The sequence below is a fragment of the Hypanus sabinus genome, chromosome 15 (genome assembly GCF_030144855.1).
Source record: "Hypanus sabinus isolate sHypSab1 chromosome 15, sHypSab1.hap1, whole genome shotgun sequence".
Classification (NCBI taxonomy): Eukaryota; Metazoa; Chordata; class Chondrichthyes; order Myliobatiformes; family Dasyatidae; genus Hypanus; species Hypanus sabinus.
The window spans coordinates 29,537,021-29,550,628 of record NC_082720.1 but is presented as its reverse complement, the minus strand read 5'-3'; positions in this window follow the sequence as shown (position 1 = coordinate 29,550,628).

The window sequence follows — 13,608 nt, the reverse complement described above, 5'->3', positions numbered from 1 at the left end:
CCCTCAGATTGTAGTGTTTGACAAATAAATGAGAACAGTTGGCCAAATATTTATTTAACGGTTAATGCTAGAATCTAATGTCTTTGAAGAGTTTGTAAATGTAGCAGCAGAGCTCAGTTTGGGATAAAACCTGACTGCAATAAACATTTTCTGTAAGCTAAAAGAAATAATATTGCTGCAGAAAGAGCAATTTATTTATATGTTGACAATCTGAAGCACCTTGATTCTCAGTCATACGAAACTACACTAGAGTCAATGTTATGTGACTGAATTATTGAGATTGCTATCATTCTGGATCATATGTGGATCCAGAACTGGCTTGCCCACAGAAGGCAAAGGGTGGTTGTGGATGGTTCGTATTCTGCATGGAGATCAGTGACCAGTGGTGTTCCGCAGGGATTTGTTCTGAGACCCCTCCTCTTTGTGATTTTTATAAATGATCTGGATGAGGAAGTTTGATGATGACGCAAAAGTTGGGGGTGTTGTGGATAATTTGAAGGGTTGTCAGGGGTTACAGCACAACATTGATAGGATGCAGAATTGGACTGAGAAGTGGCAGATGGAGCTCAACCCAAATGACTGTGAAGTGGTTCATTTTGGTAAGGAAAATTTGAAGACAGAATATAGAATTAAAGGTAAGACTCTTGGCAGTGTGGAGGATCAGAGAGATTTTGGGGTTCATGTCCATTGGACATTCAAAGTGGCTGCGCAGGTTGACAGTGTTGTTAAGAAGGAATTATGGTGTGTTGGCCTTCATCAACCATGGGATGGAGTTCAAGAGTCATGAGGTAATGTTACAGCTATATAGGACCTTAGTTAGACCCCGCTTGGAGTACTATGCTCAGTTCTGGTCACTTCATTACAGGAAGGATGTGGATACTATAGAGAGAGTGCAGAGGAGGTTTACAAGGATGTTGCCTGGATTGGAGAGCATGCCTTATGAGAATAGTTTGAGTGAACTTGGCCTTTTCTCTTTGGAACAACGCAGGATGAGAGGTGACCTGATAAAGGTGTATAAGATGATGAGAAACATTGATCATGTGGGAAGCCAGAGGCTTTTCCCAGGTCTGAAATGGCTAACACAAGGGGGCATAGTTTTAAGGTGCTTGGAAGTAGATACCAGGGGGATGTCAGGGGTAAGTTCTTCAAATTGAGAGTGGTGGATGCATGGAATGCACTGCCAGCGAATGTGGTAGAGGTGGATACAATAGGGTCTTTTAAGAGACCTTTAGATAAGTACATGGGGCTTAGAAAACTAGATGGCTATGTGTTAAGGAAATTCTAGGCAGCTTCTAGAGCAGATTACATGGTTGGCACAACATTCTTGGCCGAAGGGCCTGTAATGTGCTGTAAATTTCTATGTTTCTGTGTTTTTATTCAATTCCAATTGTCTCCCCATCCCTGGGAAATGCCCCGAGAATTGAATTCACAAGCTAGAAAATGGTTTTACTCTTTCTAGTTTATAGATACAATCCTTTGAACATGTGCTGTATGGTTTTAAGTAACTTACATGTATGCACAGTTTGTGCTCAAATTCAGGAGCCCTGGGCCTACGGTGATGTGGCACCTGCTTTACTACAACTTTGCAAGGATAGTTGAACATGAAAGAACTCTGTCATCATTTTGTATACAAAACGAGGGAGACTGAAACATCGAGGCGAAAGTGAAAGGGGAGCCCTGGCTGCTGGGGATTGCTCTGCGATCTGAGAGGGGAGAATGCTACCCAGGCTTTCTGCGTTTTGGATATGGACTTGGACTAGAGACTTTTTCCTTTCAGTTTTATAGTTTTTTTTACATTCTGTGTTTCTGGTGTGCGGGGGTGGGAATCGGGGGCCAATGTGCTTCTTCCATTTTTGCTGGTTTTATTTGTGCGAGGGGGGGGGGATTTGAGAGTTGATGACTGTTCTTTTTCTTTCTTGGTTTCATGGCTATCTAAAGAAGAAGAATTTCAGAGTTGTACACATTGATAATAGGTAAAATTTTGAACCTTTGAACATAGTTGTAACGGGTAAATTCAGTTACTGAGTCTCACTGTAACCTTCTTGTACCTAGGTAAGACAAACCTTTCAACATAAGGTTCATTGAGCATAATAAACTGCAATATTGCCTTCTAAAGTTAATTTAGTTTTATAGTAATTCTCAAAGCTTAGAATATTCCTGCTGTGGATTGTGGATTGCTGTGGACCAAAAGTGCATCAGGTTATTAGAATTGAATGTAATTACAATTCTACCTTGCCTGGAGTGCGGGCTGCAATCCAGGAGTGAGACTGCTACTGTGATCAGCACCAAAATGGGTCTTTATAACAAAACACAGAGGGAGGTACATTACTGACCCGCGTCCTGTGCCAGAAGCCGCTCGGCTGCTCCGTGATGCTGTGCCTGGAATCCAGCTTCCAAGATCCTGCCACAAAGCCCAAGCCTTCCGGCCGCGGCATCCTGCTGCTCTGGGAACGTGACATGGACCCAGGAATGAGTCAGCCCACAGCTCAGTGTGGAGAAGCTGACCCCGAGGGTTGCTGTTGGACAGCTCGGTCCTGAAGGTGCTGCTCCGAGTGGCAGCCTGACTGGCAAGGTGAATGCCGCTATTGCTGAATGTATTTTCTCTAGATTAGAAGATTATCTTTATTCGTCACATGCACATCGAAACTTATAGTTTGCATCAAATCGCATCGGTGAGGATTGTGCTGAGGATAACCCATGAGGAAAGGCTGCACTGATGCAGTGGTGTCTCTCATTGGTATGGTGATCCTGCAGGCTGCTCTCAGCAGATATATGTATATGTTACACTTTGATGCACTTACTTTTTAAGCTGTATCTTAGCACATGTGACAATGATACACCAAATACCAATGAACTAGTCTTGAACATGTTGGAAGCTTCAGTCTCCTCCTCCCTTTGACAACCAGTTCTTTCCGGCCCGGCATTTCTTTCTGCTTCCAACCTCAATGGGCAGTGAACACCGCTGAGTTTATTGCCATTGAGATACAAGGGGGAGAAGACAGGGGCTCCCATCACATCCAGTGGGTGATGTGCGAGATATTCTGTCAACACAAGAAGTAAGTGCTGCCAATCCCAGCCATGCTCGAACTTACAGTGTCCCCAGGATGCAGGCCTGAATCCCACATTTCAGCACCGCAGGCCCACCCTGCCCAACAGCCTCTCTGCACCTGGCCGTGTGGCAGCTCATCACTGCAGACCACCAGTAGACAAAGATTTCAGTTAGTTTCCTCTCTTTCCGGTTCCAATCACAGAGGCATGGAGCATGGGCAGATGCACACAGAGTGTATAGTATTGGAACTGGAGGTCTGTAAGTGCTGTAATGAATCTGTCTGTATGTACATTAATGCTCAGCTGAGAACCAGTGTTTTTTTAAATTTCTTTATTAACCAGCCAATATCTTTATGTTCCTGCAGAATGAAGATTCTGTACTATTGTTGCAAATAACATGGGGAAGCTGACCTTCTTAGCATACTGTATGTGAAATATGATCTCACACAGTTTAAATTGGAGCTGGGTAATTTAGTCGTGACTTTTGAAGTCCTGATGCAACCCAGATCAATGTCCCATCCAATCATCACCAACAACTTCTCAACCTGACACCCAGACATCCATCTGAATAAACTCTTCTCAGGCTTCCAGCCAGGTATTGAGTTTAATTGATGATTTGGGGACAAACTCTGCCACTTCCATTAGGGATGATGCCTGAGCATGTCTAGTCAGGTGGTATATATACCCTATCATCTGTCCCTCCTGATTGGTTAGTCCTCATCCAATCAGCTTTCTGCTGTCCCACCTTGTTTACAATTGAACTCTAGTTCCACTTAGAGCAAGACCTTTGTTTTTGTTAAAATTCTTTTCCTCTAGTTTCATTTTAAAGGCTTCCTTTACCAGACAGTCCCCAAAGCCATTGGTGCGGCACAGTAGCTTTGTGCCGTTGACGTCAATCCTATGGCCGTTGCCAATGCAATGTTCTGCTATCGCCGATTTCTCCAGGTAACCCAAATGAATACACCTCCTGTGCTTTTTGATGTGGCTTTCCACTGTGCAGCCCATCTGACCGACATATGCTGGCCCACATTCACAGGGAATCCTGTAAACACCAGCTGTCCTGAGTCCCAGGTCACCTTTGACCCGCATAAGCTGCGATTTGAGCTTCCTTACAGGTTTGTGGATGATATTAACCCGGTATTTTTTCAGGATCCCAACGATCCTTTCAGAAACCATGAAAGTATAGAGAAGACAGGCAGTAGTGATATGTTCCTCCTCGTTATTAGGTTTCCTGGTTTTTCTGTCAGCCCTCTTAAAGGCCTGATTGATTTCCTTCGCCTTGTAACCTGTTGTAATGTGAGCATTATTAAAAGTAAGTTGATACTAATCGGGGAGCTGTTGGTAGCAAGAGGCGGGATCCGGGGTTGGCAGTGTCTTTACTTCCTCTCTTCTTACTCCCGGTATGCATTGTATATAGTTCCTCCACCCATGCTGCACGAGGTACCTGGAAGCCTCTGAATTGTAAATATTATTTGCTGTCCCAGATAAAGATGGTCTTTTGGCCATCAAGTTGTCCAGTGGTCTTTTTATAAAGTAGAAGTTACCACATAATCATTCTGTAGGAATGTCATGCATAATCATCTTATTTCTTTGTGGAGATTCTTCGGGTCTGAAATAGTTTTCACATGGTTAATTAAAGCAGAAAGAACCGATCTACATTGGGAGGCGTATTGGTGAAGGAAAGCAATCGGACCCTTAAAAAGGCTGATGGAAGTACTTTTGTCTCACATCTGCCTGAAAGGAGACAAATCTCAAGGCTGTATTGTATACACGTACTTTGATAATAAATGCACTTTGAATGAGGATGCTAAGGAGACCTACTGGAACAATATTAATGACTTCTATTGTATCATGAGATTAGTGAATTTTGGATAGTTCTTCATGGAGAAGAGAATGTTTAATGATTTAATTTTCATGTTCAGAATAGACAGAAGGAATCTGCCTCCTCTTACTGAAGGCCTGCAGGCAGGAGATACAGAGATAAAATAATTGGCAAAGGAACCAGAATCTGCTGAGAAACTTGAAATAGATTTCAGAGGCAATACAATTGTTATAAACATATATTGCATTTCACACTTCAACTGGGGCTGAATTTCTAGACAGAAGAATTCTATGTAGTGTGTTGTTGTGTCTGCATTACACTCCCTGAAAGAATACTGGAAGTAGATCTAATAACAATGTTCAAATGAAATTGATACGGAAAGAATAGCAGCACAATGAAAAACATTATTTGTTTTTCATGAACTGAAAGTTACCAGCAAGGCTTTAGTTTGTTGGCCACTCCACATATCCTTGAGAAGTCGGTGTAGTGGCAGCTGCTTGACTTGCTGTAGTAACTTATTGCATAAAAATACTGGAGTTATTTTTATTTTGGTAGACAAAGTGCATTTTATCATACTCCTGATCTGTGGTAGAACAATGTTAAGGTATGAGGAGGTGAGAAAGATACCCAACCTTTAGCCTGCACTTTGTATTTATGTGGCTGGTCGGGGTAAGATTCTGGTCAATTGAGACAGCTTCCCCCAACCTCCAGATGGTTCATCGTTTGAAGATGGTAATAGTCATGCCATTGAATGTCACATGTCAGTGGTTAGACTTGTTCTTATTGGAAGAGTTCATTGTCTGACACTTCTGAGGTATCCATGTTATTTGCCATTTATTAGCCCATATCTGAATGTTGTCACAAACATGAGAAAGTCTGCAGCTCCTGGAAATCCAAAGCAACACATGCAAGTTGCTGGAGGAATTCAGAAGTTCAGGCAGCCTCTATGGAAATGAATAGTTGGCAATTTGGGACAAAACCTTTCTTGAGTGCAAAATGGTCAACCGACTATCTATTCATTTCCATAGATGCTGCCTGACCTGCTGAGTTCCTCCCAGCATTTTGTGTGTGTTGCTCTGAACGTTGTCTATGTCTTGCTGTAGGCATTGGCTGCTTCATTCACAAGGAATTGTGAGCGGAACGTAACATTGAGCAAACATCAATGAAGATGATTGAACAGTGGAAGGAAGGGCACTGATGAAGCAGGTGAAGATGGAAAGACCAAGACACTGTTCTGAGAAAGTCCTGCAGTGATGTCCAGGGGCTGGAAAGATTAAGCTTCAACAACCACAGCTTACTTCCTTTGTGCGAGTATTGCTCCAACGAATTGAGTGTTTTTTCTTCAACCCGAGAAAAGCAGTGCTGGCAAAATGAATTTGGGGATCCATGAGCAGGTTATTAGTAATTAAGTTCTGTTTGATCACTGTGTCATTGACACTGTCACCACTTTGCTGATGATTAATAACACAGTGTTGGGCACTAATTAGGCAGGTTAGCTTTTGTCCACCTTTTTGAGAAATGGACACACCAGGGCATTTTTCCATGCTGTAGGTAGATGCTATTGTTGTAAGTGCACTAAGTCTGTTTAGTTAGAGGCTTCATTAATTCTGTAGTGCAGGTCTTCACTATTCCAGCTGGGATGTTCTTTGCACCTTAACCTATGCTATATTCAGTGCTCTCAGTGTTTTTTGATGCCATCTAGCATAAAGTGAATCAGCTGAAGCATAGTTTCTACGACAGTGGGGATGTCAGGAGGAAGTGGAGCTGGATCATCAATTTGGCATTAATTTAAAGACTGGTAAAAGGCACAACAGTCTGCTTCTGTGCTGTTGAATTGTAGATTTAACTTTTAGATCCTATTTTATTATGAAGGTCTCAGGACTCTTGATCTGGTTTCCTAGTTGACTTAGAACAGTATCAACCCAGATGTATTCTTGGGTTTTAGGGACAGGTAACAGTTGATGGTTGCAGAATGTCAAATAAAAGGCTGGATCGGAAGTGATGCTCATGCCAACGGAGATTTAGAGCATTCTGCAGCCAGTAACAGCATCTAGGGCTTTGTTATTCCTACCAACATCTTTCACTATTTTGGTTTAGTATTATTTTCAGGTGTTGCTAATTTTGCCCTCTTGGAAACTTATTAAAGTAAATTCTAGTGTTTCAGGTATGCCAAATATTTTGTTCTGTGAAGTGCCAATGGTGAAACTGGTTCAGTAAAGGTGTAAACAAACAAAGTTGGATTGGGAAGTCTCCGAACGAATTTCACTTTTAGATATACAGTAAAACATTTTAAGGTACTGCTTCACAGAACAGTAGGTAAAGTGTCCTGGGGTGTTGACCAAACTTGAACTAATAACACTAAAAACGATTACTTTAACATATTTCTCGTGCTGTTTTTGGGACAGAGTAATGTGACACTTCTTGCCACATTCTTGTATTGCATTTGAAATTGTGAATGGTATTCTAAAAGTCTTTCTGTGATATTGTCAGTGTTAGATATATTGCACCTTATTGCAAGGAAGAAGTAAAAGGTTACCAGCTGTGTCCACCACAATCATATTAAAGTCCTATTATAAAAGTGGTCCCTTTATTTCACTTCTAACAACAGGAGGGAACATAATGTTCTGCAGCTAAATTTTTCTTACAACCACACATTTGCAGGCTTTCTTGGCAAACGGACAAGATAAAGTTACTTTTGGATTAAGGCAAAGCCAGGCCAGATAAAATGTAATTTTGTGTAACTGGAGCTGACTGCCGGAGAAACCAATTTTGTTGAGTTAATAGTTTTGGAAGTTTTAAGTTTGTAATTACAAAAAAAAATCAAAATATATAATAAATCACAGTACTGTACAGAAGTCTTCAGCAAACTAGATTTTCTAATATAAGTTTTGTTTTATATATTTATTTTTTGTCATCTGCATTAGTGTGTCAATAGAAAAGAGAAAATTTTAGATTTCCAAATATTAATTTTCCAAAAAATAAATGCTACAGGAGGAATTTTTGTACTTCAGTACAGAAAGGAACATATTACCACTTTTCAAATAAAATTTTGATTACTTTGAAGGTGTTTTGCCCAGTGTAGGATGAAACAAAGAAAACAGGATATTAATTATCAACGGCATAATGAGTTGAATGAACTAAACTGATTAGCAACAGAAACTAGTGTAGATGGAACCAAACTAAAAAGGGAGGGTGTGGCAAATATGATAACCTGACCTTCAAATCATCAATTCTTACACCATAACAAGAGTGAGGATACCAACAAGAGAGACAAGTGGTCATCCTGCATCAGCAAGATCTCTCCCAAGCAGAAGTTTCATGGCAGACAGGAGTTTCAAGAAGTGCTGTCCAAGCTCTTCTGAAGAAGCACAAAAATCTGGCAAGACTGAGGACCAGAATATGCAGTGGAGCATTTTCTTATCTGAGTGCAACAGATAAGAGACACATCAAACTGACGTCTCTTTCAAATTGGCAGCAGTCCAGCACTGCTTTCAGCTCTGAACTCACAGAAACCATTGGAACCCTAGTACACCAGAGAAGTCTTGACAGAAGTGGTCTTCATGGAAGAGTTGCTGCCAGTCTCCTGACTGGGAGACCTCAGTCAGTCTGGATCGGAAGCAGCATCTCCAACACCATCACACTGAGCACGGCCCCCCCCCCACCCCGGGCTGTGTGCTCCGTCCACTGCTGTTCACTCTGCTGACTCACGACTGTGCTGCAACACACAGCTTGAACTGCATCATGACGTTCGCCGACGACAAGACTGTAGTGGGTCTCATCAGCAAGAATGACGAGTCAGCTTACAGAGAGGAGATGCAGTGGCTAACAGACTGGTGCAGAGCCAGAGTGCTCTGAAATTTGAAATTTGAGTCTCTGAATGTGAACAAAACAAAAGAGATGGTTTTTGACTTCAGGAGGGCACGGAGCGACAACTCCCTGCTGAACATCAATGGCTCCTCGGTAGAGATCATAAAGAGCACCAAATTTCTTGGTGTTCACCTGGTGGAGAATCTCACCTGGTCCCTCTATGCCAGCTCCATAGCAAAGAAAGCCCAGCAGTGTCTCTACTTTCTGCGAAGGCTGAGGAAAGTCCATCTCCCACCCTCCATCCTCATCACATTCTACAGGGGTTGTATTGAGAGCATCCTGAGCAGCTGCATCACTGCCTGGTTCAGAAATTGCACCATCTCAGATTGCAAGACCCTGCAGCCGATAGTGAGGAGAGCTGAAAAGATCATCGAGGTCTCTCTTCCCGCCATTACAGACATTTACACTACACGCTGCATCTGCAAAGCAAGCAGCATTATGAAGGACCCCATGCACCCCTCATACAAACTCTTCTCCCTCCTGCCATCTGGGAAAAGGCACCAAAGCATTCGGGCTCTCACGACCAGACTATGTAACGGTTTCTTCCCCCAAGCTATCAGACTCCTTAATACCCAGAGTCTGGACTGACACCTTACTGCCCTATTGTCTTGCTTATTATTTATTGTAATGCCTGCACTGTTTTGTGCACTTTATGCAGTCCTGGGTAGGTATGTAGTCTGGTGTAGTTTTTTTTCCTGTGTTGTTTTTGTGTGGTTCAGTGTAGTTTTTGTACTGTGTAATGTAACACCATGGTCCTGAAAAACGTTGTCTCATTTTTACTGTGTACTGTACCAGCAGTTATGGTTGAAATGACAATAAAGAGTGACTTGACTTGACTTGACAAAAATCTTTTCCTCTGTTGTGAAAACAAACCCAAGAGATTCACCTACGCACAAAAACACAAGGACAGGGGTGCTGAACAATGGCAGCAAGTGCTCTGGACTGATAAGTCAACATTTGGAATTTTTAACCAGGAAGCAGATTTTCTGTAAAAGAGCTGGAGAAAGCTACATGAGTGAGTGTGCCTGCAGCCAATAGTCAAACATGGCGGAAGGTCCCTGCAGGTATGGGCCTGCATTTCTGCAAATGGAGTTGGTGATCTGGTCAGAATTCATGGAGTCCTCAGTCCTGGGAAGTAGAAGCAGATCCTCATCCATCACGCAGATCCATGAGTAAGGCGTCTGCTCTGTCCCAAGTTAATTCTGCAGCTGGACAATGACCCCAAGCATGTGGCCAAGGTCACAAAGAACTACCTTCAGTGAAAAGAAGAAGACCTGGTGTGGTCTTCGCAGAGCCCTGGTCTCTACGTCATCAAAGCCGTCTGGAATTATCTGGAGAGACAGAGGCAAGTGAGACAGCCAAAGTCTGCAGACCAACTGTAGCAAGTTCTCCCAGATGCTTGGAACTACCTACCCCTAATTTTCTAATAAAACTGCTTGATGGTGTTACTTTATCGACGTAGCTTTAAAGGGTGGTCACACCAAATCATGATTCGATTTAGGTTTTTATTGTTTCCTACTCTTTATAGTAATTTTTTTGGTATTTAGAAACTTTCCATTTCATTATTTTTAAAAGCATCCTCACTTTACTGAATTTTTTTACATGTGCCTAAGAATTTTACATAATACTGTATAGTAGCTATGTTTAAATACGTAATATAATTTTAAAACTAATTGATTTTGCCTTAATCCTGACTAGATATCCCTGTGTTCCGCTGTAAGTTTTGAAATGACGAATGTTTACTACACTGATTTGATGGCAAATCTGGAAACACTCAGCAGGTCAAACAGCACTTTCAGAGCCAGAAACAGAGTTAACATTTCAGTTCGATGACCTTTCAGTATGATGATGGTTCATCAGAGCTTTATTTTTAAATTTCTAACCTCTATACAATGTTGACTTTGTGTTATGGCAGTGTTTGCTTAACTTTAACTCAGTGTTTCCACCTATTGACCAATTGATGTTATTGCACTTTAGCAAAATCAGGAGGAGGAGGAGATAATGGCCTAGAAATGATGCAAAGCAGTGCAACATTTTCATTTGGCGTTTGAATGAATTTGATGAAAATTCTCATAATTAGACCGAATAGTGCCTGCAGCAAGCTTCCAGAGGCTGTTGTGAACCCAATATACTGATGATGCACGTCAACATGGTTATTGTCAAATGGCACATAGCACTCAAATGATGTCATGTGCATATTTTAACTGGCCACCTTTAACACAGGCTTTGAATTCTGAAAGTGATCCTAACCAGAGAGTTGAGGGCATCTTCTAAGTTAGAAATTTGAGGTATTGGTCTTCCTCCTATCTGTTCTCTCCTTTAAGACCATAAAGGATGAGAGCACAATGAGGCCATTCATCCCATTGAGTCTGTTCTACCATTTGACCATGGATAATTTATTTTCAGTCTCTCCTGACACCTCCCCATAACTTTTGATGCTCTTGTTAATCAGGAAATATTAAAGTCCGCTTTAAATATAGCCAATGACTTGGCCTCCATACCTGTCTATGGTAAGGAATTCCACAGATTCATCACCCCTTGGCAAAATAAATTTCACTTAATCTCTGTTCTAACTGGATGTCCTCCTATTCTGAAGCTGTGCCCCCGGCCCTGGATTCTCCCACTATTGGAAAGATCCTCTCATATCCACTCTTCCTAAGCTTTTTAACATTCTGTAGGTTTCAATTAAGTCCCTCCTCACTCTCCTAAACTCCAACGAATACAGCCCTAGCGCCATCAATACTATCCAGAGTGATTGCTCTCAGAACCATCTTTATGGCACCTTGGGTTTCTCCCTCTCCCCTCCTCAGCCCCTTTATGATAATTTCTTCAAATTACCTGTACTCCAAGTGATCATCTCCTCAGACTCCCTCAGCTTTCCTCTCCCTGCCAATCATTGTACATCTTCCTGCTCCTCCTCCCCAAAGCAAGAGCAATCTACCTGGTCTCCTCCCCTAACAATCACTCCATCATTCCGTTCCGCAAACCTCATTCTCAATTCTTGCTTCGCCACTCATTGTCTCCTTAATTATACCCCACCAACCATCTGCTAAAGACCAAAGTTGAGTTTAAAGTCACGTGCACATGTACATCTATCTTTTCAAAGCCTATTTAAATGTGAAATAGCAGATGTAACGTAAATTGACATAGCAGCTTGAGTATTTGGAACTTCACCTTTGGGCAACTCTTAGTTTGCAAACAGATGAGGTTCATTGGGAAATTCAGTGTCAGAATATTTTCAGTACGAGTCCAGGGCCAGGTATGAGAATTTAATTTTGGGTGACTCCACTCTGTAGTACTTAGGGAGAGCTGCTGTGCTTGGATGAGGTTAAGGTGATGTGTGTCTTCTCAGGTTTTCATAAAATTCTCAGAAATACCTCTAGAAGAAAAGTCAAAGTCAAGTTTTGTTGTCCTGTGCACAAGAACATGAATACATTGGTCCAGTGAAAACAATTGCAGCAGTATTGCAGGTTCCTTCAATAAAATACACATTTATAAAAAATATCATAAATGTACAAAACTATACAGAAAAAAAGGAATTTGAACAACAAAGTCAAAGTAGAGTGTAATGCAAAGTGGCCTTTGTGTTGCTGTAATGGGTAGTGATTAGGGCTGTGGAGATAGTTGAAGGGAGGTAGCAGCTCTTGAACCTGGTAGTATGGGGCTTCTGGACCTCCTGCTCAGTGGTAGCTGGGAGAAGGTGGCATGGCCTGGATGCTGGGAATATTTGATGATGGATGTTTCTTGAGCCAGTGTCTCAAGTAGATGTGTTTGAAGATGGGGGAGATGTACCCATATTTGTGAAGTATGGCTGAGTTCACTACCATCTGCAGCTCCTTACTTCCCTGTGCTTTTGACCAGGAGGTAACCAGTCAGGATATTTTTAGCAGCATATTTGTAGAATCTAGAGTGTTTTCAACATGCTGAACCTTCTAAATCTTTAATTTTCATTATCCTCAATAATATCTACTGTCCATGGAGGGAGGACCTTTATGTTTATGCTTGTAAGGCTTACACTTGGGTCTTGTTAAAATACTGATGCCTTATTTTGTTGGCCAAAGCTGGTGTGGGACAGATGTACAGAGCATGTTCAGTGGTGTGTTTTCATGCATTTAAGTCAGCATGGTATAATATACTCAAAAACCAGGTCTAAGGTATGGAGCTTCTGTGATTCAGTGTCCATTGTAAACTTAGGACTGCAATGAAATGCATTCATATGGAATTCAGAACACGTGTCTATTTACTGAACAAACAGGGCAGGAAAGACTTGCTGAACATTATCTATGGTGAGGTGAAGTCTTCGAACCACACTGCACCTTCCTGGAGGGGTTTGAAACATCCATTTAGTCAGCCTTCACGTTATCAATCAACAGCTTTATTAACTTGGTCAGTTATTGCCATTGGATGCCTTAGCCAAATAAAAGGATGTACTAGTTTGGTCAAGAACTTCAGCAAATTCAACCTTTCCATGAAATGTTGAGCATTCCTTCCATCAGACTATTAAGATAAAGTTGCTGCAAAATAGACAGAAATCTGCAATACAACAAATAGAACAACTGGTAGCCTTGCCCATATCACTTAAGTTATTAATTATTATAGTGTAATTTCATTGTTCTGTCATCTAAGATTGCTTTCTGTTTTTTTTTCTTTGTCAGAAACTGCTCGATAGATAAACCTTTAACCAGTATCTCTTTTAATTCATTATCCTTGGACTTCATTTTTAGAGAACTGGTCAAAAAACTCCAACCACGTCACAACATGCTATCTAATTACTATATAAGGTTCTTAAATCGGGTTTTAAAACATGTTCTCATTTATATAATATTGTATTTATATTGAAATATCTTGTGTACTATGCAAACTTTTAATTG